Below are 23,540 nucleotides of genomic sequence, written 5' to 3'. Positions count from 1 at the left end.
AAGAGGATAAGACACATGGGATTGGCCTTTTGATAAGAGATTAAGAGGAATTACATTATTAAGAAGAAAGAAGAAAGAATGGCCAAAAGTTAAAAAAAACAGAGATACATAGAGAATTGCAGTTTTAAATCCATATAGACTATGCAAAAGAGGATTACATACATGCATAGAGCTTGAAGAGAGCTTCACGCCTATATAAAAACTTTCAAAAACGGACAACCGAGCGAAAAGTTATGAGCATTTTACTACAAGACTATAAAACTGCCAAAATTCGCCTAAAAGTTAGCAAATTTGGGAGAAATTCTGATCATCAATGAAGTAAGGGATTAAGAAATTAGTTACATGAGTGGAAAGAGCATATAAAGAGCTTCCTAGACATATGATCAATTTAAGAAACCAATACCCGAGTGATGAGTAATTACCGGTTGAAAATTGGGTACTGGACCACAAAAACTGCACTTCCCTCTCTTTGCATGAAACCTCAATTTTCACATAGCCTCTTGCCTTTCATCTCCTTCATGATTCAAGCTAGAGGGTAAGGGTTAACATTGCTCAGCGGACAATCGTAAAGATTTACCTATGGTCCCCAAAGTCTTTTCGCATACTCATTACCGCTAAAACCATTGGTACCTCCAAAGGAGGGCGGCAATAAGGCAAGGGCTACCTTGAGAAGTCACAAGCCCACCAAGATAATAACTCCTTATCCCACTTATCATGAATCATCAAAGAGGTCCAAAATTGGGTTAAGCATGAGGAGCTAATGCTAAATGAGACATTCACATGTAAAGAGAGTGTTTGAATAGGGGTTGGAAAGATAAGAGAATGGTAATGACACAAAATGCTCAATTGAGGAGGTTCATTCCTTGATTTGAAAGGGAGAGGAGGGCTCCTTTTATAGGTGGAGAATCACCCTCTCTTCCATTGTTACCAATTACAACATAAAAATCTTCAACCCTTCAGTGACATAAGGGTAGATGTCACCATCAATTGTCCTCTTAGGCTAAGTCTTCTATTGATTATTAAATTGAAGACTTTTTGACTTTGAGAGTGTGATGAGATAATAGCCAAGTCTAAGTGGCATGTAGGTGGAGATCCCACTTACACATGGCGGAATTCTCCTCTTCCATGTAGGCATTCTAGAAGAATCTTTCCCAATTATGCACCTACACACACTCCTTCACATGCCTTCCACACTCCCCAGCTTGTAGCCTTATGGTGAATACCATATTAATAATACAATAAAAATCCATGTGAGCATGAAGGCCCACTTTTATTTTCCACATCACTAGCCTATCGACCATACCAAAGTATTTATTAAGCTTACTTGTGGCATTTACAATGTGTGCACCCTAAATCAAGTAAAACCATTATATTTGAAGATAGAATGCTGTTATCGGGGTAGCCGCCAAGCCGTCGCATCACCATGCCGTTATTCCATTGTGGGCGCCGCAATCTTCTTGGACAAGCTTCCACCTTATTACCATTGAGAAACCATCAAAATATGCACAAAATTGACAATGAAAGATATCAATTTTTCATGTCACACTACCATTCATCAATTAACTTCAATAGCATTCAAAAACCATTCCAATTAAGCTTCTCAAGCTTGAGAGGGGTTGAGAAGAGAGAAACATTGAGAAATTATAGAAAATGATCAAAATTCACTAATTACCTTACAAATTGCTTGATTCTTTGTTCACGGTAGAGGCCCCCAACCAATCAATTGGTTTAGTATGTTGATGAAGTCACCAATGGGGATTGAAGAAAGAGGGAAGCTCCAATTTCTTCAATTTGGAGAGAATTTAAGAGAATAGTAGAAATTAGCATTATTTGAGCATAACTTTAGTATAGTAAAATTTTCCTATTTTTTTCAAAGGACTCATGTTCTATTTATAGGAGAGGGAAGCTCTAACCAAAGCTAACTGAATTCTAGAATTTTTCAAATTTAGTTTGGTTGAATTTGGACTAGATTTGGATCTAGTTTGGTTCCTTTTTTATTCGGTTTGGTTCCATTTTGATTTGGTTTGGTTCAAGAGAGAGGAGAGATAAAAATATCACATGATTTTTGAGTTTAAAACTCATTCAAGCATGTGAAGTATGCACCTCCTTTAAGGGACTCCCCTTCCTTACATATGTGTCAAAATAGAATCATTATACCCAAAATATCTCATATTTTTAATATTGCTCATAGTTTTTTACTAATAAACCTTCTACATTTTCAACTCTTCATCTTGTGTGAGCATTTACTCATTTTTGGATACCCAAAATATCTCATATTTTTAATATTGCTCATAGTTTTTTACTGATAAACCTTGTACATTTTCAACTCTTCATCTTATGTGAGCATTTACTCATTTTTTGATACCCAAAATATCTCATATTTTTTATATTACTCATAGTTTCTTACTAATAAACCTTGTACATAGTCAACTCTCCATCTTACGTGAGCATTTACTCATTTTTGGATATCTTCTTTTACAAATTGGATTTATCTCCTCCCTACACATGGATTGATGCTATTGGCCCATAGGAACCTTAATTGGACCATAATCCAAAATTTTTTGAAAATCTAGACCCTTAGGCTAAGGTCCTTTATACCCATTTACAATAAATTCCAATTACACATTGGAAGTTCTTTTTGAATTTCTGTTTCAGGGGAATTCATTTTAATAAGATGAGATAATTTTCTATCCAAAAATATTAAAAATTTGAATATTCTCTCTCTAGAATATTTTCTCTCTCTAGGTTAAAACAGTTAGAAATAAGATCTTTTATATTTCTGAAGAGGGGATTGATTACAAGGGAACATGCTGGACATTTTGAGAGGCTAGGGAGAAATCTTACAGATTATGTTGGATTGATGTAAAATTATGCTTTGGTTTTAGATGTGTTGTTTTGATAGAATTTGTTGAAAATAAACAGCTGCGAGTGAAAATCTGACTTATGTTTAATCACATCTGTCAATTAGCTTGTGTTTGAGTCTGCAAATTCTAAGAGAGGCAACTTGGTCAGCCATGCATCAGGATAGGTCATTTGAGGTTGTTAAAGTACATGAAAAGAACACATTGCATAAAGCTTAATTTGATTTATTGAGATTTTTTTAGGCATTTAACTAAATTTTTATTTAAAAGAAATGTATGCTTTTATTGTAAAGCAAGATGTGATTTTCTATTCAAGATCTTGGCAAATGTGAAGCTCATCATTGAATGGTGACAAGTTAGATAAATATGTCTAGAATGTGGCCATATTATCAAATTGCAATTTTAACGGTTGAATTTCTTCCAATCTTCTGTAGGAAATTCACTCACTCTCTTAGAGGGCCTATACAAGTTTAATAATTCTTTCTCCACTCAACCTCATTCTCTCACAATTCCTTCTCCACACTCTTTTGAGCCCTTTTCCACTCCTCCATTACACCTTGCCCATGCGGTTGTCACTCCACCCCCAGGAACCACCCATGAGGTGGACACTCCTATCTTTGGTGCCTCTCCACCTTTTGGCACGCCCTTTGTGTTTGGCACTTCTCTCTTGGGTGTTGCCCACCATGAGCTAGCCACTTCTCCATTGGGCGCCTCTCCATCTTTGGGTGCACCATCGGAGCTTGCCACTCCTCCATTGGGTGTTGCCCACCATGAGCTAGCCACTCCTCCATTGGGCGCCTCTCCATCTTTGGGTGCACCATCGGAGCTTGCCACTCCTCCATTGGGTGTTGCCCACCATGAGCTAGCCACTCCTCCATTGGGCGCCTCTCCATCTTTGGGTGCACCATCGGAGCTTGCCACTCCTTTGTCGAGTGCCTCCCATGAGCTTGCCACTCCTCTACCTGGTGCCTTTCCACCCTTGTGCACAGCCCATGACTTTGATTCATCTCTCTTAGGTGACATCTATGAGCTCGGCACTCCTCCATCTAGTGTGGGCCATGACCTTGATGCCACTCCTTTGATGTGGTGAACATGCCCTTCCTGCCAACACTCCTCACTTCGCGATGCTGATGACACTCTCGACCATGTGCTTGCTACTCCACCTTCCAATGTTTCCCATGAGCCATCTTCTCATTAGAAATTCCTTTCTAGGTCTAGTGCATGAAACCATGCCAATGCTATCTTCGACAAGTACTTTGTTGACCTCAATGTGGCATCACAGTCTAGTGTGCTAGATGAGCTGCTAGGCACACTCACACTTGGCATAGTGCACCGCCACTTTCGCAATTTGCAACCCACATTCAAGGAGGGCCGGTGCTGGGGTGCTACTAAGCTTGAGGCAGTCCTATAGTACAGTCAAGTGTAAGATGCATGCAGATGGATTGGCTGCAAGACATGCCCTCACAGCGTTTGTTTCTAGAAGTGTCCTACCAGGTACGCATCGTGCCACTTCTCACATACTTCAAATTTATCGTCGAGCACTTCATGCAAGGTTTGTGAGGAGACAGAGCTTGGACAGTGGGATTGAGAGTGCTCTATGTGCTAGTAGTGGCCATGCACCCAGATGTAGTCATTTATTCGACCCTGAGATGAGGGTGGTAATGGAGAGGTTTTGGGAGGCACACTGTCATGCATCACTAGAGTACAAGAAGGCATTGCAACATAGTGTTCATCATGGGGAGTACATAGTACATGGGGCTTGCTTTCTTGAGATGACATAGGCAGAGTTGTACTTTGATTTCAGGTATACACACCCTGAGATCACCATTACAAGCCTTGGTTTATATGTTACTCGAGGCAGCATGACACATGTCTTTGTAGGTACCACGTTGGATTTCAGCTTTGTATGATGACTTTCGTGGCTTGTCTGGCCATTGTGTTTTGGTGGTGCCTTATAGCCCAAGGGATTTTATTCACTCGCTATTATGCCCACTGGGGCAGGCAAAGGATGCTATCTACCATGGGATGGCTTGTTTCATGGGGACTTGTACCTCGTGCGATAACTTGGCCATGATTCACTTGTGCAAGGAGGATTCCTTGGTGTCCGAGGTGGTGACATGGCAACAGTATGAGTATGTGACACATGGGTAGTCAATGAGATTATAGCTAGTGGAGCACCATTCGGCACGTGGTGAGTGAGTTCATGAACACATTTACACCTTCCGTCTATGCCTACATACATCATGCTCACGGTGCCAAGTGGCAGGACCGTCAGTTTCATGCCACCCTACAACAATAGTTTCCTATTGGTGTAGCTATCTCTATGGTTGATTTTGCATAGAACTACAAATTTGCACCACTATAGAAGATTCAGTCAAATTACTAATTGTTTGAGCAAGTATTGCATGAGACATTGCCTCATTTTCAATTTAAGGCCTTCAAGTTATTTTATATTGTTGTTGTTTATGAATCTAACAATTCCCATTCTTGTGTGCTTGACTAGGTGGCCATCATGGTGCATATTAGTTATCGGCATGCAAAGGTGGCAATGGGATGGCATAGCAAGCACCCCAGAGGAGCGAGTCATCATTAGAGAGTATCCCTTTTACATTAGTGATGATCGTTCTCACAACTCCCACTTTGTGTAGCATTGTTTCCATCGTCATGGATGATGACTTTTCGAGAGAGCATGGAGTCACATGGACATGGCAGTGGATATGGTCTAATGGACATGGCACTGGTAATGGATGTGGGGGGGCATAGTTCAAGAGTGCTCTTCAGTTCTATTGGCTATATTCATGGCATCGCATGACAGGCTACTGCGAGTGATTTGGAACTTCTTCGAGATAGGGCATGGAAAGGAGGAGCACAATGGTGTGGGTGAATGTGTCAAACATGCCCTCAGATGTCACCAACTCTGCCCATACACACCGAGCACTTTCCAGATGCACAACAAGCAGTGGATTGGTGCAATGCATATTTGACCACTAGTGCTGCCTCTTCCTTCCCTCAGTGAGATGCCAGGATTGTCAGGAGGTTCTTTTGGTGTGTTGCCAATAGTGTCCTTGATGGTGCTTCTCTAGATTGTGCAATAGTGCATGGCACACTTAGGATACACTCCATTAGGAGCACATCCTAGGATGACCCCACCATCTTCACATAGCGTTGTTCATGCTTTTGTAGGCCATGCATCAATGGTGACTACTCACTATATGCAAGATGAGAGAGTGGTTTAATCCTTGGTTGCAGATCAGGTGTTGAGGCCAGAGCAAGGAGCATTAACCCCCACCACTTCCGATCCTTTCACACTACTTAAGGGGTCAGATCATGATGTTAGAAATCTAGCATGGTATCACACTAAGCTAGAACATGGAGAAGAGTGCAAGAGGAATGAAGCAAAACTAAGAGATGTTTCCATTGATGTGATCCCTGAATAAATAGGGCCAAGTACAAGACATTGAGCAAGAGTGCTTATGGGATAAATGTAGAGGTGCCACATGGCACACACTCAAGACTCAAGACAAAACTGAGACTAGACAAATGTAGACTAGAGAAATAGTACACCTAGACAAAACTGAGACTAGACAAATGTAGACTAGAGAAATAGTACACCTAGTGTGCACTTATTTCCAACACCCTCCTTAAGTGGACACTAGGAGGAAGACAGAAAGACAAGACTAGAAGACAGACATAAAGACCGATAGACTGAGAGACAAGACAGAAGACATGACAAACAAAGATCCTGAGACACCCCTCCTCAAGTGATATCCTCATATGGGTCCACAAGGGTAGGGACAAGAGTGGCTCATAGACAGACAGAGAGAGAGGCAATCAGCCAGTAGAGTGTTCCCACAGAGAGAGAGACTGTCAGATAGACATGAGAGAGTGTGACAAATAGAAGATAAATGGGGACATTAACAAAAAATGCCAAGAGAATGTGGGTAGCTAATCCACAAAAGAGAGGCATATAGACTGATAGACAGAGTGTCAGATGGCATATGACTGTAAGATCACACAAGATAGACACATAGACAGAGTGTCAAATGGCATATGACTGTAAGATCACACAAGATAGACACATAGACAGAGAGACTGACTGATTGTAGATAGACAGAGAGATGGACCTTGATAGATAATCCCTCCTCAAGGGCAATCCTCCTGCTAGAGTGGGTAATGCAGGGGTGCCTCTTGGATAGGGACAAAGATAAGTCCATGTAGACATGACATTACCCCATGATCTACATCATTGGTGATCAATGGTGGTAGATAGCATGAAAGCATAGACAAATATGAGAGAGATGGGAAGGTCTTACCATATTTGTCAGTGTCTAATCCCGTACAAGATAGAGAAGTAAATGAGGGAGAAGGGAAGGTCTTACCACTTGCTGAGGATGTGAGGCAAGGGTAGTGTCTAATCCCTAAGAAGAGAGATCTTTGTAGTTTGATATTTTCGAGAGGAGATAATAAAAAAATTCAGAACTGAGATTTTTAATTTTCAAGAGATAGAAAGTAGACTGAAAATACTGTGTGCCTTGAGCTACTGCTGTAGAGGTTGCTCTCGGGGGGGTCACTATATGTAAATCCTCTAAATCACGTGCGTTCAAGGCCTATTTAAAAAGTCCCTTATCTGTGAATTTTTTAGTGAATATAATGTATCCTTTCCTATTCAAATCTGTAATTTTTTTTTAAAATACAATAAATAAATCCCCTTTGTAAATATATTTCTGTAAGTTTTAAATATTTAAAATGTCCTTCTGTTGAACCCACGTGATACTTACATATTTATACGAGTGACCCCCCCCCCCCCCCCGAGAGGTTGCTGGAGTAGAAGATGGAGACATAGAAGCAGTTGGAGTCAAAGATGGAGACGTGGAAGTTGGAGTGGAGGCTGGAGGAGAAGATGATGGGGGCTTCGTAGCTGTAGATGAAACGATAGCTTTAGGCGAGCTTGCTGGACGTCGTGGCTCCATGAACAGGCCGGTAAGCTCAAGTAGAGAGGCGGCAGCACCATGATGAACCCGCGTAGCAGCAAGAAGGAGAAGACGGGCAGTTGTTGTCGCAGATCTGGAGTTGCAAGCTGGAGCAGAATCTACAGGTCGAGCAGAGGCAAACGAGGCAGGTTGGTATGGTGGGCAAAAAAATACGCAGCTATGGCAGCAGACTGAGGATAGGGGCAGCACAGGCAGCAGCTGGAGAGGTAGGCTGAGGGGAGAAGCGAGCAGATCCAGCAGAAAATGGTGGGACAAATGGAGGAGAAGATGGCGCAGAGAATGGCGGGGCAGAGGTAGAGGTGCAGCCAGATCTAGAGGGGGCAGCTGCTGCTAGAGCATGGCTCTGATACCATGTTAGAAATCTAGCATGGTATCACAGTAAGCTAGAACATGGAGAAGAGTGCAAGAGGAATGAAGCAAAACTGAGAGATGTTTCCATTGATGTGACCCCTGAATAAATAGGGCCAAGTACAAGACATTGAGCAAGAGTGCTTATGGGATAAATGTAGAGGTGCCACATGGCACACACTCAAGACTCAAGAAAAAACTGAGACTAGACAAATGTAGACTAGAGAAATAGTACACCTAGTGTGCACTTATTTCCAACACATGATTGTTTAATAGATGTTTTGATAGTGGGTTATGTTTTGGCAGTCATTGCTGAGGAGGGAAATGAAGAGAGCATATGGATGTATTAGAGATCTCTCATGCATTGTTAATCTCTATATATGAATTATAGAGCTCTGATGCATTAGAGATCATATGGATGTATTAGATATCTCTCATGCATTACTGAATCTCTATATATGAATTATAGAGCTCTCATGCATTAGAGATATGTATGCATGCGAAAGAGAGCATTCATGCATAGCGATTTCATGCATTGGAGAGGTTATGAATGCATTATAGAGAAATCTATGCATTGAAGAGCTCTCCATGAATAAAGAAATCTATGCATTAGAGAGCTTACAAACCTCTCTAATGCATGCATTAGAGAGCTTTTTGTAAGAGATAGTTGTTTCCTTATATACATGCATTAGATATTTCTCATGCATCAGACAACTCTATGCAAGAGAGAGCTTGTTCTCTTATGTATGGATTAGAGAGCAGATGCATTAGATATTTCTCATGCATCAGACAAGCTCTCTCTATGCAAGAGAGAGCTTGTTCTCTTATGTATGGATTAGAGAGCAGATGCATTAGAGAGATAATGCATCTCTCTAATCCATGTATTACATGTCTCTCATACATTAACCTCTCTAATGTATTAAGTAGATAAATCTCATGCATTCATGAGAGAGATCTATGCATGCAACCGAAATACCTATGCATATAAGAGAGCTCTCCATGCATGATGCAAGATATGCATTGTAAGGGCTATATGCATTAGAGAGCTCTATGTATACATGCAATAGAGCTTCCAATGTATTAGAGAGCTCTATGTATGCATGCAAGAGTATGAAATAGAGCTCTATGTATGCATTCAATAGCATGCAATATAGAGATTTAATGGATTAAGAGTTCTAAGCATAGAGATCCATGCATTGAGAGATCTATGCATGCATTAGTGCTTTATGCATGTGTAAGGTCTCTTCAGGCAAGAAACTTAAAAATAAAAATAACTCCTAAAGCACAATGGTGTAAGCTCGCAATGCTTTGTGATAACTCACTATGCAAGTGAGCTCTCCACGCATTCTGAGAGCTCTTGAATTATTGAGCTCTATGCCTACAAGAGACCTCTTTACATGCAAGATAACACATTAGAGATCTGTAATACATTGGTTCTATCCTTATATGAGCTCTATGCCTACAAGAGACCTCTATGCAAGTGAGCTCTCCATGCAAGTGAGCTCTCCATGCAAGTGAGCTCTCCACGCATTCTGAGAGCTCTTGAATTATTGAGCTCTATGCCTACAAGAGACCTCTTTACATGCAAGATAACACATTAGAGATCTGTAATACATTGGTTCTATCCTTATATGAGCTCTTACATCAAAGATTATGCAGTAGATCTAGATCTCTATGCATGGTAAGTTCTCTCTATGCATTAGAGATCTCCATGCATGGGTAAGAGATCCCTATGCATGTAACAAAACTTTATGAATGAAGGTGCAAAATTAAAAAAATCCCTAAGTCACAAGTTATAGCATTAAAGCACAAAATAAATCTATCATGTTATGCTTAACATCCCTATGCATAGAGAGGGTATGCATTAGAGATATATTTAAATGAATATATAGAAAGTTAAATTGTATTTTTACCAACATGTATTAGCATTTTCTTGCATATCACCCACTAAAAGTAGTCAGGGATTTATTTTCTATGCTTGAAATGTTTTGCTATAAATAGGTTTAATCTCCAAGGTTTGTTGGTGCATAAGGTCATAGGGTATTCCTAGTAGGGAGAATGCACACATCAGGGTATCCATGAGCTTTCCTTCAGTCAAGTGCAATGATTGCGGTGCATCCAAGGAGATGGATAGTGTAAGTGGTTAGTTATGGTTGTGTAGTTAATGGGTCCGTTTAAGTTTAAACACCATATTAGATAATTTGGGAAAAATCCCATTCCCATTTGAAAAATGGGAGCATGGTGAACTTATCCAAAAGTTTGTCAAAACCCCCTCATCATGTGACATATCATCAGAAAGATCTTGAAGAGTAGAATCTAAATCTATGATCTCCGATAAATTTGGAGTTAGTATGTTTAAGATATGTCCAAAACTATATGAAGTAATTGATTCCCAAAAGGTGAGATTTTTCCCAAATTACCTAATATTGACTTTTTAGGTGAAAAGGTGACACCTTCAGGGATTGAACTAAGTGATTGATCTTGATAGATTTCAGATTCTAGAGTGCTTTTTTGTGTGGCTACAAATAGGTTGTAGGTACCTTTTCAATTTTCCTAGCTTCTTAGTTTGTGGGGGGGGGGGGGATGCACTTCAATTACATGCCTTTGTACTTATACATATAATTCTCGTGGTTAGACGGTATAGATCTCAGATTAGAATTTTTTGAGTCATCATAAGAGTGAGGGAGGGGATATGTGCTCTATGGAGTAGAGGCATTGGACCTTGTTATATACATGAGTGTGTGTGGTCAGTGTGGGGAGATGAATTTAGTGTTGATATAGGTCATATACATAAGGAGGGTGGAGGGGGGTATTCTTTACTCAAGTCTATGAGGAGAGTGAGTGTGTGAAGCATCCCTTTTAGAAGTTCTTTTTATTTTTTATCTAAGGTTATATATTAACCTTTACCAGGCGCTCGTAAGAGTGAGTGTGTGAAGCACCCCTTTTAGAAGTTCTTTTTATTTTTTATCTCAGGTTATATATTAACCTTTACCAATTCGCTTGTAAGTTTAATCTCTTTTCAAAGAGTAAGAAAAACTTGATAATTTCTAGTGCTACCACCTCATCTTACTGATGTTGCTGCCATACTCATCTTCATCATCACCTAGAGGACCTCGTCAGTGTACCCTACCTCTAGCATGAAATCACAAGAGGGTTTTTTTAACCAAGATTTTAAGAAATATTTACTGATATCTACATACATAAGGGGTTTTTGAAAAAAAAACCGTCATTTTATAAAAAAAAGGGGGGTCATTTTAATACCCTTTGAATGCACGTTGTATGTAGGTCTTCCTAAAAGTACACCCCCATACCCTTCTTCATAATTTTTATGACAATAGAGTCCTCTATTGTTTCTACCATGCACCACTTGTAGATGTCATCCCTCTCTCTCTCCCTCTCTCTCTCGCTCTCTCTCTCTCTCTCTCTCTCTCACACACACACACACCTACAAAAGAAGAACCCAAAGCAATACATATATTCATATTTTTCAAAACATAATTAAGCATATTCCATTTCTCATTATCAGAATGTTGGTTGCTCAATTATATGATTTCTAATATGAACCCATGAATATGATTCAGACTGATTAACACTCAATCACAAACAACCCTATTGAGCCTTTCGGCCACTCAATGGGACTCTTCTCTCATGCCTCAGGGAACCTAAACTCTAACCCAAACCCAATATGCCATGGGAAACATGCAATGCATTAATGAGGTAACTCTCACTTAGCTCTATCTCATTTGCTTTAATAGAGGACTTCACTCCCTCCCCCCTCACACACACACTCATACAAGCATTGAAGGCAAGAGATAGGCAAGATTTGAGAGAAGAATAGAGCACTATCTTCACTTGAGAGAACACAAGAGTGCGTACAAGAATGAGGATTTAGAGTTACAATTTGACCTTTTTACTTGGCTCACAATGTACACACTTAACCGGCGAATGTTAAAAATGAGGTCCTAGTGCATCCAAGACTACCTACACTAGTGCAAACACCTTGTCCTAGCTAGTAAATCTACCCTTATTATCCCATGGCTCACCTTTCATATATACAAGTAGTGATCGCACATGTAAAATAATCTATTACAAGTAACTCTAACCTTATTATCCCATGACACGCCTTTCATATACAAGTAGCGATTGCACATGTAAAATAATCCATTATAAGAGAAATATGAATTCTCTAGTGCCTAGGCCAATAAATGTCAAAACATATGGTGGGGCCGACCACAGTGTCTTAGATGTCTTCGATAGCACTTAACATGCCCCCCTTCCTGATGCAGATTCCATCCTCGGAAGATGTGGTTGAAGAAGATTTGAGGTAACAAGAGGAAAGCAATGCAAGGCTTAGGATGATCTGCACGGTAGTAGTAATAATAAGGAAGATGTTCTTTGAGCAACAAGTAGAAGTTAACAAGGAAATAGCTGAACAGGTAATTCTGAAACCAGGGATAAGACTGGTTAAGCTTCCCAAAGATGCTACAAAGATGAAGATTAATAGTAGATCTAACTTAGAAATAGGTACAAGTGTACGATTCATGAACTGAGTTCAAAAAATATGCCTATGGTTATGACCACAGTCTTAAACCCAATGTCGCACATACAAACCATCTAAAGCTATATGTTATCTCTGGAAGTAAAATTGCATGTGATTAGACTCGTGATTACTTACATAACAAAAGTGTTTTTTTCTCTCTCTTTTTTCTTCTTCTTTTTTTGCTTTTTTTTGTGAAATGAAGAGTGATAAGCTAACACCCCATGGAGACCAAAGCAATGGCCCAGTGACTCCCACCAAGGATATTAAGAACTGCTAAGAGCCTCCGACGAGACGACGGTTTGTTACTGAAGGAAAGACACAATGTTCCACCCTATAAGAAATTAAGGCATCGATCTTATGGTACCATTGGTAGTTTTCCAAAGACCTCCTTCTTGGTCATGTTTTTTTATTTTTATTTTGTATGCTTTTTATATTGTATGCTCTTTCATGTTCAAATGTAGAGTTTGTTGTGTGTGTGTGTGTGTGTGTGTGTGTGTGTGTGTGTGTGTGTGAGAGAGAGAGAGAGAGAGAGAGAGAGAGAGAGAAAGAGAGAAAGAAATTGTTAGTGGATAAGTTTGGACAAAGAGAGGTATTGGTAGTGGATGACAGAGCTAATTAAGTAGTTTAGCGGGGAATTTTGCTTTTTTTTGTAACATATTAATATAAGAAAAGTAGAGAAGTAAGCTTTTAGTTGTAGAGAAAATTAAAATGTTAGTGCACTTAAAGTTTACTATGGATGGTTAGGTGGTGTGTGTGTGTGTGTTTAGTGTGTAAGCTAGTAGGGTAGGGGTTTAGGGGGGAAAGGAGGAAAAATATAAGATTTTTAAATGGTGTAAGGGAAATGTGTGAAGGGGAGGCAATAGGGGGTTAGGTGGATAGGAAAGTGAGTGGAGGGAGAAGGATATGGATAGGGTTAGTTTTTTATTTTTTTTTATTTTTTTAAAATTATATATATATATATAAGTGATCAGACGCTATCGTGCAGGCTGCCAGCCTTGCCTTGCGTTCGAGATGGTTTAATTACTTTGAGGTCCTTGCTGGTAGGCGCCTGCTGCCATCCTTGCATAGAAGCCTTACTAGTAGGCGAGTATGCGATGGCTACCAGTTTTGCGAGTGCTCCCATTATGCTAGTAGACAATGAGCTTGCTGCCAGCCTTGCATGTAGATGGCGCATAGAAGCCTCGCTAGTAGGCATCTGTGAAAGAGTTACCCTGCCTGCTTCCACAGACAGTCCATGACATCTTGTTTGCTGCGCTGATTACATGCCTTCTCTACAACCATTTGCTGTGTTCATTTCATGCCTTCTCTATAACCATGTCCTTCTCAGATTTCATGCTTGCGGCAAAGCAGGAGTGATGACATTAGAAATGCCCCAAAAGAAGAAATCGAGCACTCTTTTGTGACATTTGATACCAAATCAGCAAGCTCCACCCTAACAGTTTCAAGACCTGCTGGTACGTTTTCTTTACAAGCAAACGCTTCTTCTGCTTTCTCCAAAATGGACTGCAGGTTTTGTAATTATGCTCTACGATTTCATAGCTTATAATACACGATACATGGCCGAATCCATTGCCTCTTCTAAGAGTTTCAATCGACTAGCAGCGAGGCCTAAACATTTTGGGAATAATCCATGACTCAAGCTTCCAGCCTTGCTAGTAGGCGATGAGCTCTTTGCTGCCCGTTTGCAGGGATGATATGGGACCTGGAACTAGGTTTTGGGGTCCATTTAGCCTTAAGCACCCATGCTCAATTTCTCGTTTTCTCAAAATTAGAAATTAAAAAATACAAAAATAACAAAGATGCAAAAAGTGTAAAAAACATGATAAATAAGAAAAAAAATAAGATACCAAACTGAAATAAATGGGGTTGAGGGTAACAAGGAATGAAAATTAGAATTAAAGAAATAGGAAATGGACACAAAAGTTAACAAAACACATAATTTTTAGGGGGATTTTGTCAGTTTTTCCACTCATTCTTTTCTCATTATTAGTAACTCAAAGCATACAAGCAATGCAAGGATGCTTGGCAAGAGATTGGTGTCTCAGACGGAACCGTTTATGTCAGGCCTTTCGGCCACTCAATGTGACTCTTCTCTCATGCCTTGGGGAGCCTAACTCCAACAAACCCGAACCCAATATGCCATGGGAAACATGCAATGCATTAGTGAGGCAACTCTCACTTACCTCTATCTCATTTGCTTGAATCGGGACTCCTCGTGGTAGCTACGTCAATGGAAGCATGCCAAAGTACCTCAACAAAGCCACCACCACCATGCCTCAAGTATAGCCATTGCTTTCTCTCACTCCCTCCCTCACACACACACTCACACAATCATTGAAGGCAAGAGATAGGCAAGGTTTGAGAGAAGAATAGAGCACTATCTTCACTTGAGAGCATACAAGAGTGCATACAAGAGTGAGAATTTAGAGTTACAATTTAACCTTTATACTTGGCTCATGGTGTTCACACTTGGCGAGCCAACGTTAAAAATGAGATCCTAGTACATCCAAGACTGCCTACACTAGTGCAAACACCTTGTCCTAGATAGTAACTCTAACCTTATATACAAGTAGGGGTAAAACAATCCATTACAAGAGAAATATAAATTCTCTAGTGCCTAGGCCAATGAATATCAAAATATGTGGTGACTGACCGCGGTGTCATAGAAGTCTTCGACAGCACTTAACAACCCCAATAGTAAGAATTTCACTTACTTGAGATGTACACACACAAGAATTTGTTTTGTGAAGTAATCCAAGTATTAATAATATGCTTTCACATACACATCAACAATTTATATTGTGAGGAAAAAGATGGGTTTAGCTAGCATTCTTCACCCCACTATATAAGCTACAAACATGATACAATGATAAGAAAATCCCTTCGCTAGAGACCTAATAACCCTAGTGCAATCCACGTCCTAATAAAGGCATACATGTCTTGTACCGTGCACCACTTATCCTCACAATTGTCATTGATTCAGCTATGAGCTATGGGTTTTCTAGTAGGTTGGCCCTTGGAAGGCCACTCTCCACAATCCCAGAGAGGACTTCTCAATAAAATGAGCCACAAAAAAACTCTACAACCCAATAATCTAGTTCACAATATAATGAATTATTTGGCCTCCTCCATGCTAGCCTCGTTATACTTAAACTTATGTTTAAACATAATCATGAGTGGCTAGTACTAGATTTATCAAAGTATTTTTGTAGTACCTTCTAGGTTAGGTATTCTGAACACATGATCGTAAAATTGATAAACTCAATAAGGAATGGCCCATAGAGACAAACAATAAGCCTATAGGTGCCTAATATAGGTGCAAGAAAGATGAAGAAAGGGAATGCCACCATCTTAAAAAAATCTAGATTTTATGTAAAGATCATTCTTAAAAATTTGATGTGATTGGGCTCCTCAAATTCAGGTCTGGTCTAACTTGAGAAGTAGAGAAAACTAAGCCTTTAGTGACCACATCTTTCAGTGGATTCTCAATAGCTAGTAACAAAATTGAGACCTAAGATTCCAAAGCCACCACCTCCAAACCAAATACAAAAGAAAATAGACATTCTAATACTTAAATAATGTTGTTATGATTAGGTTTCCTATCCTAATTGGAATGATTTTCCTTAATGATCCATTCTATAGTCATCTTTGGTTACTCATGTTGGCTTGATTTTTTCACCTCACAAGTAGGTTGTTGATCTGCAAATAAATAAGGAGTCCCATATCCTATAGGATCCCACCTATACACAGGCTTCTTCACCCCATAAAACCAAGTTCCAGTTCCTCTCCATTTAATGAGTAATAGTAAACACGAGAAATGGTAAAGAGATAATGATAGGGACTATCTTAAACCTAAATGATCCACAAGATCAATCATAATACTATTCTAATAGTCATAGATCAAGCCTGCATCCTTAAAGTCAAGCTAGCATAGGATAAGTGCTACGGAAACCATACAACCAAACCCCATGGGGTAAGAAACTCCAAAACCTTATTCAGAGGGATTCTCCCAACTACTTCCTTATATTCTACCACCATGTGAGTATCTAGAAGATCAACTTAGGATGGCATTTAGAGGCTCAAAATTCAGCAAAACAAAGCCAACCAACATCTCAAGAATGATGAACAAATTTTATGGAACACTAAAGATCCCATTCTGTACCTAGAGAAGTTCGATCAAGTTTGCAAGGCTATGGGAAGGATCAATAATCCCATTTAGTACCCTAGAGAAGTTTAAATTTGATGGTGGTGACCAAATTTTATGGAACAGTAGAGATCCCATTCAGTACCTAGAAACGTTTTATCAAGTTTGCAAGGCTATGGGAAGGATTGATGATCCCACTACGGTTTTTTTTATTTGGACTTTTCCTTGAAGGAAGGAGGAAAGCAGGCCAATCGTTTAGTTAACTAAACCCACTAAGGTTTTCTATTTGGACTTTTCCTTGAAGGAAAGCAGGCCAATGATTTAGTTAACTAAACCCACTTTAAAAGGCCAACTATGAGGTCTTGAGAGACACCTTCATTGTGGGTTTCTCACCCAATGAAGTGAGATGGCCCATTGCACATATCTAGAACAAGAGGAAGGTGAAACAATGCAAGACCGTGTTGCTAGAACTAAGTATCCCGACATAGATGAAGTCTCCATGAGAGCCAAGATGAATTTTTTCTCATTGATCAATTTATGATTACTAATTAGTCTTAAGATCAAGAGCCTCCATGACCATCTTTATAGGTCTAAGCACTAAACCTTTGATGAGTCTTTACATGACCCAATAAACCTAGTAGACAAACTCAAAGATAGGAATAAAGAAGTTGTCCACCTAAACCAAGAGATAGGTCCAAAGCATCAATGGCTAAGGTAGGGTCCTAATAAAGGATATGATCATGGATGAGGTGATAGAAAATTTACTCCTAAGGTTTCCCAACAGTACTAGCTATAGTCCTAATCTCAAGGACATGAAAATGGACAAGTTGGTAGAAAATTCTCTCAATTTATTAGGCCAATCCAGGGTAACCTTAAGGCTAGTAGTGGGCAGGGCCACTCCTAGTGCCAACACTAAGGGAAATCTCAAGGCCAACCCAATAGTGGCAAGGCCAGCCCCAAGGGTAACCTTAAGGCTAGTAGTGGGCAGGGCCACTCGCAGTGCCAGCACTAAGGGAAATCTCAAGGCCAACCCATAACCACCTTCTCATGTCAAACATCCAAACTTGTTTCCACAGAGAAACATGGTTTCGTGTGCAATTTGTTGTTGAAACCATATAAGCCTGTAGTGTCTATTGCAAAGTCCTAGATAATAATAGTATTCTACTCATTTCCAATGTGCAATGAAACCATGATACAACCCATTATTGGTGGTAACCTTGCAAAGTGTAAGCTATTCCAAATGCACCTTAACTAGAGAAAATTTATGAAAACCGCTTATCGAGAGGTACCTACATACCACCTCCTCCTATACTATCACCCTAATAATGATGTATGGTTAGAAACCTTAGGAAAAGATAATTGCTACGTGGCCTTTTTCCAAAAATGAAAATTAGTTGTCACCCTAACCAAAAGAAGAAAAGAACACTTGTATGCAGTGGAGGTGGGGAGATTGCGAAGAGAAGGGCAAGAGTTACGCGAAGCAGTGGAGAGAAGTTTGGAATTGGAGACGCTTGGAAAAAAGAATTTTGTAGAAAGAGGAGAGTCGAGAAGAGAGTCGAAAAATAGAAGAGAAAAAGAGTGGAGAGTGAGTCGTGAAGAAACTAAGAGAAACTTGGGTGAAGCAGTTATGCGGAAGTTTGTGGTGACTGTTCTATTTGAGAAGAAGATGACGCAGGTTTTGTTTGAGTAGACTTGAGTCTACCCAAAGCAAAGGTTGCAAAGGTGAGAGCTTCTTGTAGGAGGTGGGTTCCCTAGGACCTCTGAGGCTGCAAATCTATTAGAACTTGGACCAAGTCAAAGTCTTAATCAACGATTCTCTGCACTGTTTGTTGGTGGTGGTCTATAGAGTGTAGTTGCAGCTCTGGTTGTTTTCTGGTTCTTCATGGAGTTGAGATATAGGGTTTTTGTTTGGATCATTGTGTTGAAGTCCCTTGTTTTAGTGGTGCTTTTCTCTTTTTTGTTCAATCCATAAATCTTAAGGATGTTGAGATTTGCTCAATTATATATATACACAAGGAAGTCTGATTGTGTTGGATTGATGAAAAATTATGCTTTGGTTTTAGATATGTTGTTTTGATAGAGTTTGTTGAGAAGAAACAACTGTGAGTGAAAAGCTGACTTGTGTTTCATCACATCTGTCAATTAGCTTTTGTTTGAGTCAGCAAATTCTAACAGAGGCAGCTTGGTCAGCCATGCATCAGGATAGGTCAACTGAGGTTGTTAAAGTATTGGTCTAGCCTTGTTTAACACCTATGAGGTCTCGGCTGACAACAATCAAAAGGAGTCAAAAGTTAGTCTGACAGGTTGAGCATTGTTACTGGTCTAGGTGCCAACTAAAGACTGTCGGGTCAGAAGGGAGTCAGCTTGGATCAGTTGAGGCCCACTAGGAGTCATTCATGGGTGTTCAAGAGTGGTTTTGGTCTCATTGTGTTGATGAGAAAATTTTTAAGTCATGTCTAACAGTCAGTTAGCAACAATCAATTAGCAACAGTCAAGTAGAATCAAAGGGAAAGGTATTCCTGAGTCAATAGACCAACAGCAACTCTGCTGTCAGCTGTGAGTGTGGCGAGGTGAGTCCTGGTGGGGTCTGAGTGTTTTGAGGGCTTGAGAGGGTTAGTGGACATAGAGCAGAGGAATTCTGATCTAGTTAGGTCTACTGGGTGAGTTTGGGCAAAACAGTCATAATACAGTCTATTGGAGTCAACAAAGGGTCTTTGGTGTGGTATCTCTTTGACATTGTAGTGGCTTGAGAGTTAGGGAAGGTTACAGGACACGAGAGTGAACTATTGTGCTTTAATTGAGACACTTGGGTCAATTTGGACTATTTGGGACAGCTGGGTCTGTCTCAGCCAATTCAGTGAAGGGTGTCAGCTGTGTGTCAGCAGGCTGAGAGTTAGCAAGGAGTCCAAGAAGGTCCTAGGGTTGGGTATATAAGGTTAGTTGATGCTGGAGGATTGTAGAGGATCCTATAGGACACATTTTGGAAGGAAGTGAGCGTCAAAATTCGAAAATAGGTATACAGTCAACATTTGTGATGTTTGTATAGCTGAGACTATTTCTGGTCAATTCGTCTTAGCGAAATGGCAAGACATCAGTGTGACAAACCAGTCTTGCAATGCCGTGGGAGACGTGTAGTCACCTACCAGAGTTTCTAAATACGAACACCAACTCTTAAGTGGTCATGGAGACACACAGAACACCACTCTACTGTGTGCAAACCTTCACTCACACTCTCTCAGTTCTCACTACAAAACTCTCCACTGCATATCTCACTCACTCTCTTACACATACACAACATGTTTATTAAAACAGAGACACAGCATGCTTAATAAACACAGTGCAGAGAGTAACAGAGAAATATGATGAAATGGCAACATTGCTCTTGATTACTTTCCAAAAGTATTGCAAACTATTATAGAGCAATTACCTAACACAAAGCTATCACTTCCTGAGGACTATCTCTATAACAAGCTTCATAACATTGACTCTACCACTTGAGAGCATACAATAACTGCACCCTTCATACATTGATTCTCTCTGTGTGTCTACCTCTCTCTATCTATCTCAGTAGTGATTAGTCGCCCTTTTAAGCTGAGACTTCTTGTTCTTGGCAACGTCTCTCTAGTGGTTACAACCTGCCATCTTCATACGTGCGATATCGAGGTGGTGCTCACAACGTGTGGAGTGGGTTGACTATGCTCATGTCTGCCACACTGAGCCTTTTGCTACCACTGAGCCTTTTGCTGCCCCACTGAGCTTTCTGTCACCACCACTGAGTTGCTAAGTGCAACACCTAGCATGCCTGGTGCTTGAGTTTCTGCTCGAAAGCAGATTCTCTAACAAATTTTTCTTTGAATTTCATGAACATTTCTGGGGGAGTACAGTCTGGGATGTATTCATCATCGGAGTAGGTGGCATACTTTTGCATCTTCTTTAATTTATCGCCTATTCTTATGAGCATCCCAGACCCCTGTTGTGGGTCTACGGTGTCTTCTGCTCAAAAATGTTTACCACCACCGGTCTGAGTAGGGTCTGCCCTAGAATCTCCTTTTTTGCCATTGGTATGGGCCTCCACTCAGCTTGTACATCTGCTTCATATTCTGTTGGATTGTCTCTGAAGGTGGGCTTTGTGCCTTTTCTACTTCCGGGTCTCCGGTGCCCTACTTCCATACACTCGCACTTGTAGGTAGTTGCATTCTAGGCGGAAGTATCCTCCTTTCCTCTGGCATCTGTGAGAACAAGAATTGTGAGCATGGGTGCTCTAAAGAAAGAGGTTTCCTAGTAAGTATTAAAGAGAATGTGGGGGAGGGGGAGAGCTTCAAGTCCTAGCAAGCAAACACACACACACAAGAGAGAGCAAAACACAAGAGAGGGGGAGAGCTTCAAGTCCTAGCAAGCAAACACACACAAGAGAGAGCAAAACACAAGAGAGAGATGGATAGCTGAATTTTCTTCTATCTTCTTCTTCTCTACTCAACCAACATAACGTAAAGATAAGAGTACACACTATGTGGGTTAGTACTCAACTACTACAACATACAAGGGTCGGTCCATAATGTGAACTTCTATCTTCTTCTTCTCTACTCAACCAACATAACGTAAAGATAAGAGTACACACTATGTGGGTTAGTACTCAACTACTACAACATACAAGGGTCGGTCCATAATGTGAACCTGACTAAATGAGCTGGCACTATAACTATGCCAGTCTCTAGTAATCCAAAATGGCTGTCACATCTCACCAACCATGCCAGTGGTGTAGATGCGAACGCTATCACCCAAGCAGGTCTGCCCGTAGCACTAGTTGAGCTCGATATCTCAACAGCCTCCCTCGAGCTCCCCCCTCGAGCTCAACTCCACACACTGCACTCCAAGTAAGCTCCTAAACCTATGGAGCTTCTCTGTACCCAATGCCTTTGTGAGATGTTAGCCACCTGATCCTCTATGATGACATATACCAGATCTACATCTCTCCTGCTAGAACCTTCTCCCTCATAAAGTGATAATGCAACTCAATGTGCTTCATTCTATCATGATATACTGGGTTACCGGCCAACTATATGCTGCTCATGTCACAATATATGACAACTGCCCTATCCACGCGGGCTCTCCCATGTCACCAAGTAGCTTTTGAAACCAAGCTACCTCACAAGTTGCCATAGCAGCACCCCTGTACTCTACCTCTGTACTCGACAAGGCAATTGTTGGCTTCTTTGTACTGCTCCAACTCACAGTAGCACTCCCAAATGAGAATATGAAACCACTGGTAGATCTCCTATCTACAATACTACCAGCCCAATCAGCATCTGTATACCCATGCAACTATATCTTTGTACCAGCCTCATAGAAAAGTCCATAATCAATTGTGGACTTTATGTACTTGAGGATCCATCTAGCCGCATCCAAGTGTGCCTTCCTAGCAGCCTGCATAAACTGACTTCCAACAGCATAGCTCAAGTCTGGCCTTGTAATGGTCATGTAGATCAAACTACCCACTATGCGTCTGTATGTAGTGAGGGCCTCCAAAAGCTCACCTGTATTTGTGGAAAGCTTTGTGTTCTGCTCCAATGGCACTACAATATGCTTAGCAAAATTCCATCAAGTGATCTCACCACCTCTGTGCTCAAGAAATACTGCATCTCACCCAAATCCTTCATCTCAAACTTCTGCTTTAAAAGCATCCTGACATCATGTATGTCTGCATCACTATCACCAGTGATAATCAAGTCATCCACATAGATGACTAATAGCATGATCCCTCTATCTGTCTTTTTCACATATAGTGAGAAATCTACATTGGATATCTGAAATCCAATGGTAACAAGCTACTCCCCGATCTTGTTTGACCATGCTTTGGGTGCTTGCTTCAAGCCATACAAGGCTTTGCGTAACCTGCACAAAAAATTTGGATGTGCATCACTCCCATAACCTGGTGGCTACATCATGTACACTTCTTCTTGCAAATCACCATGCAAGAAAGCATTATTTACATCCATTTGATGTAAATACCAACCCTTTGCTACAGCCATAGCAATGACAGCTCTCACGGTTGCCATTTTTGCAACCGGGCTGAATGTCTCCTCATAGTCTATGCCATAAGTCTGCACATAGCCCTTGCAACCAATCTTGCCTTGTACCAGCTCACTAAACCATCAGCATTGTGCTTGACTTTATACTGTTGAAGTATACAAGTGAACAGGGTGTGTGCAGGAGCAAGCCCTTGGCTAGAGGCTATAAAAGAGAATCTGTAAATGTGAGAGAACCTGTGAAAAGGTGAGAAGAATCTAAGCTATGTAACTTCTTCTACTTAATAAAAAATTAAGCTTTGTGAGCTTTGAGTAGAGAATAGGGAAGTACTCTCTAAAATTGGTATACTGGTACACGTGCAGGACTGCACCTAGGTGTACTGGTACACGTGCAGGACTGCACCTAGGTGTACCATTATTCAAAAGAATAAAAGCTGCATCCGTTGAAATAGACATCATTGTAAGTGTTAAAATACCAGTCAGAATAATGGTCGTTGTTAGCGTCGAAAAGAGTGTTGCAATAAGCGTCGAAAACGAGGTCGTAAAATAAAATCTACTTTTGACGGTTTTAACGTGTATTTTGACGCATATATACACGTGTATTTCGATGTGGATATTGATAGTTTCATA

Source organism: Cibotium barometz, chromosome 4 (assembly GCF_041138505.1).
Source record: "Cibotium barometz isolate CiBa-2024 chromosome 4, ASM4113850v1, whole genome shotgun sequence".
In the NCBI taxonomy this organism is placed as follows: Eukaryota; Viridiplantae; Streptophyta; class Polypodiopsida; order Cyatheales; family Cibotiaceae; genus Cibotium; species Cibotium barometz.
The sequence above is the reverse complement of the archived record's forward strand: the minus strand, read 5'-3'. Positions refer to the sequence as shown.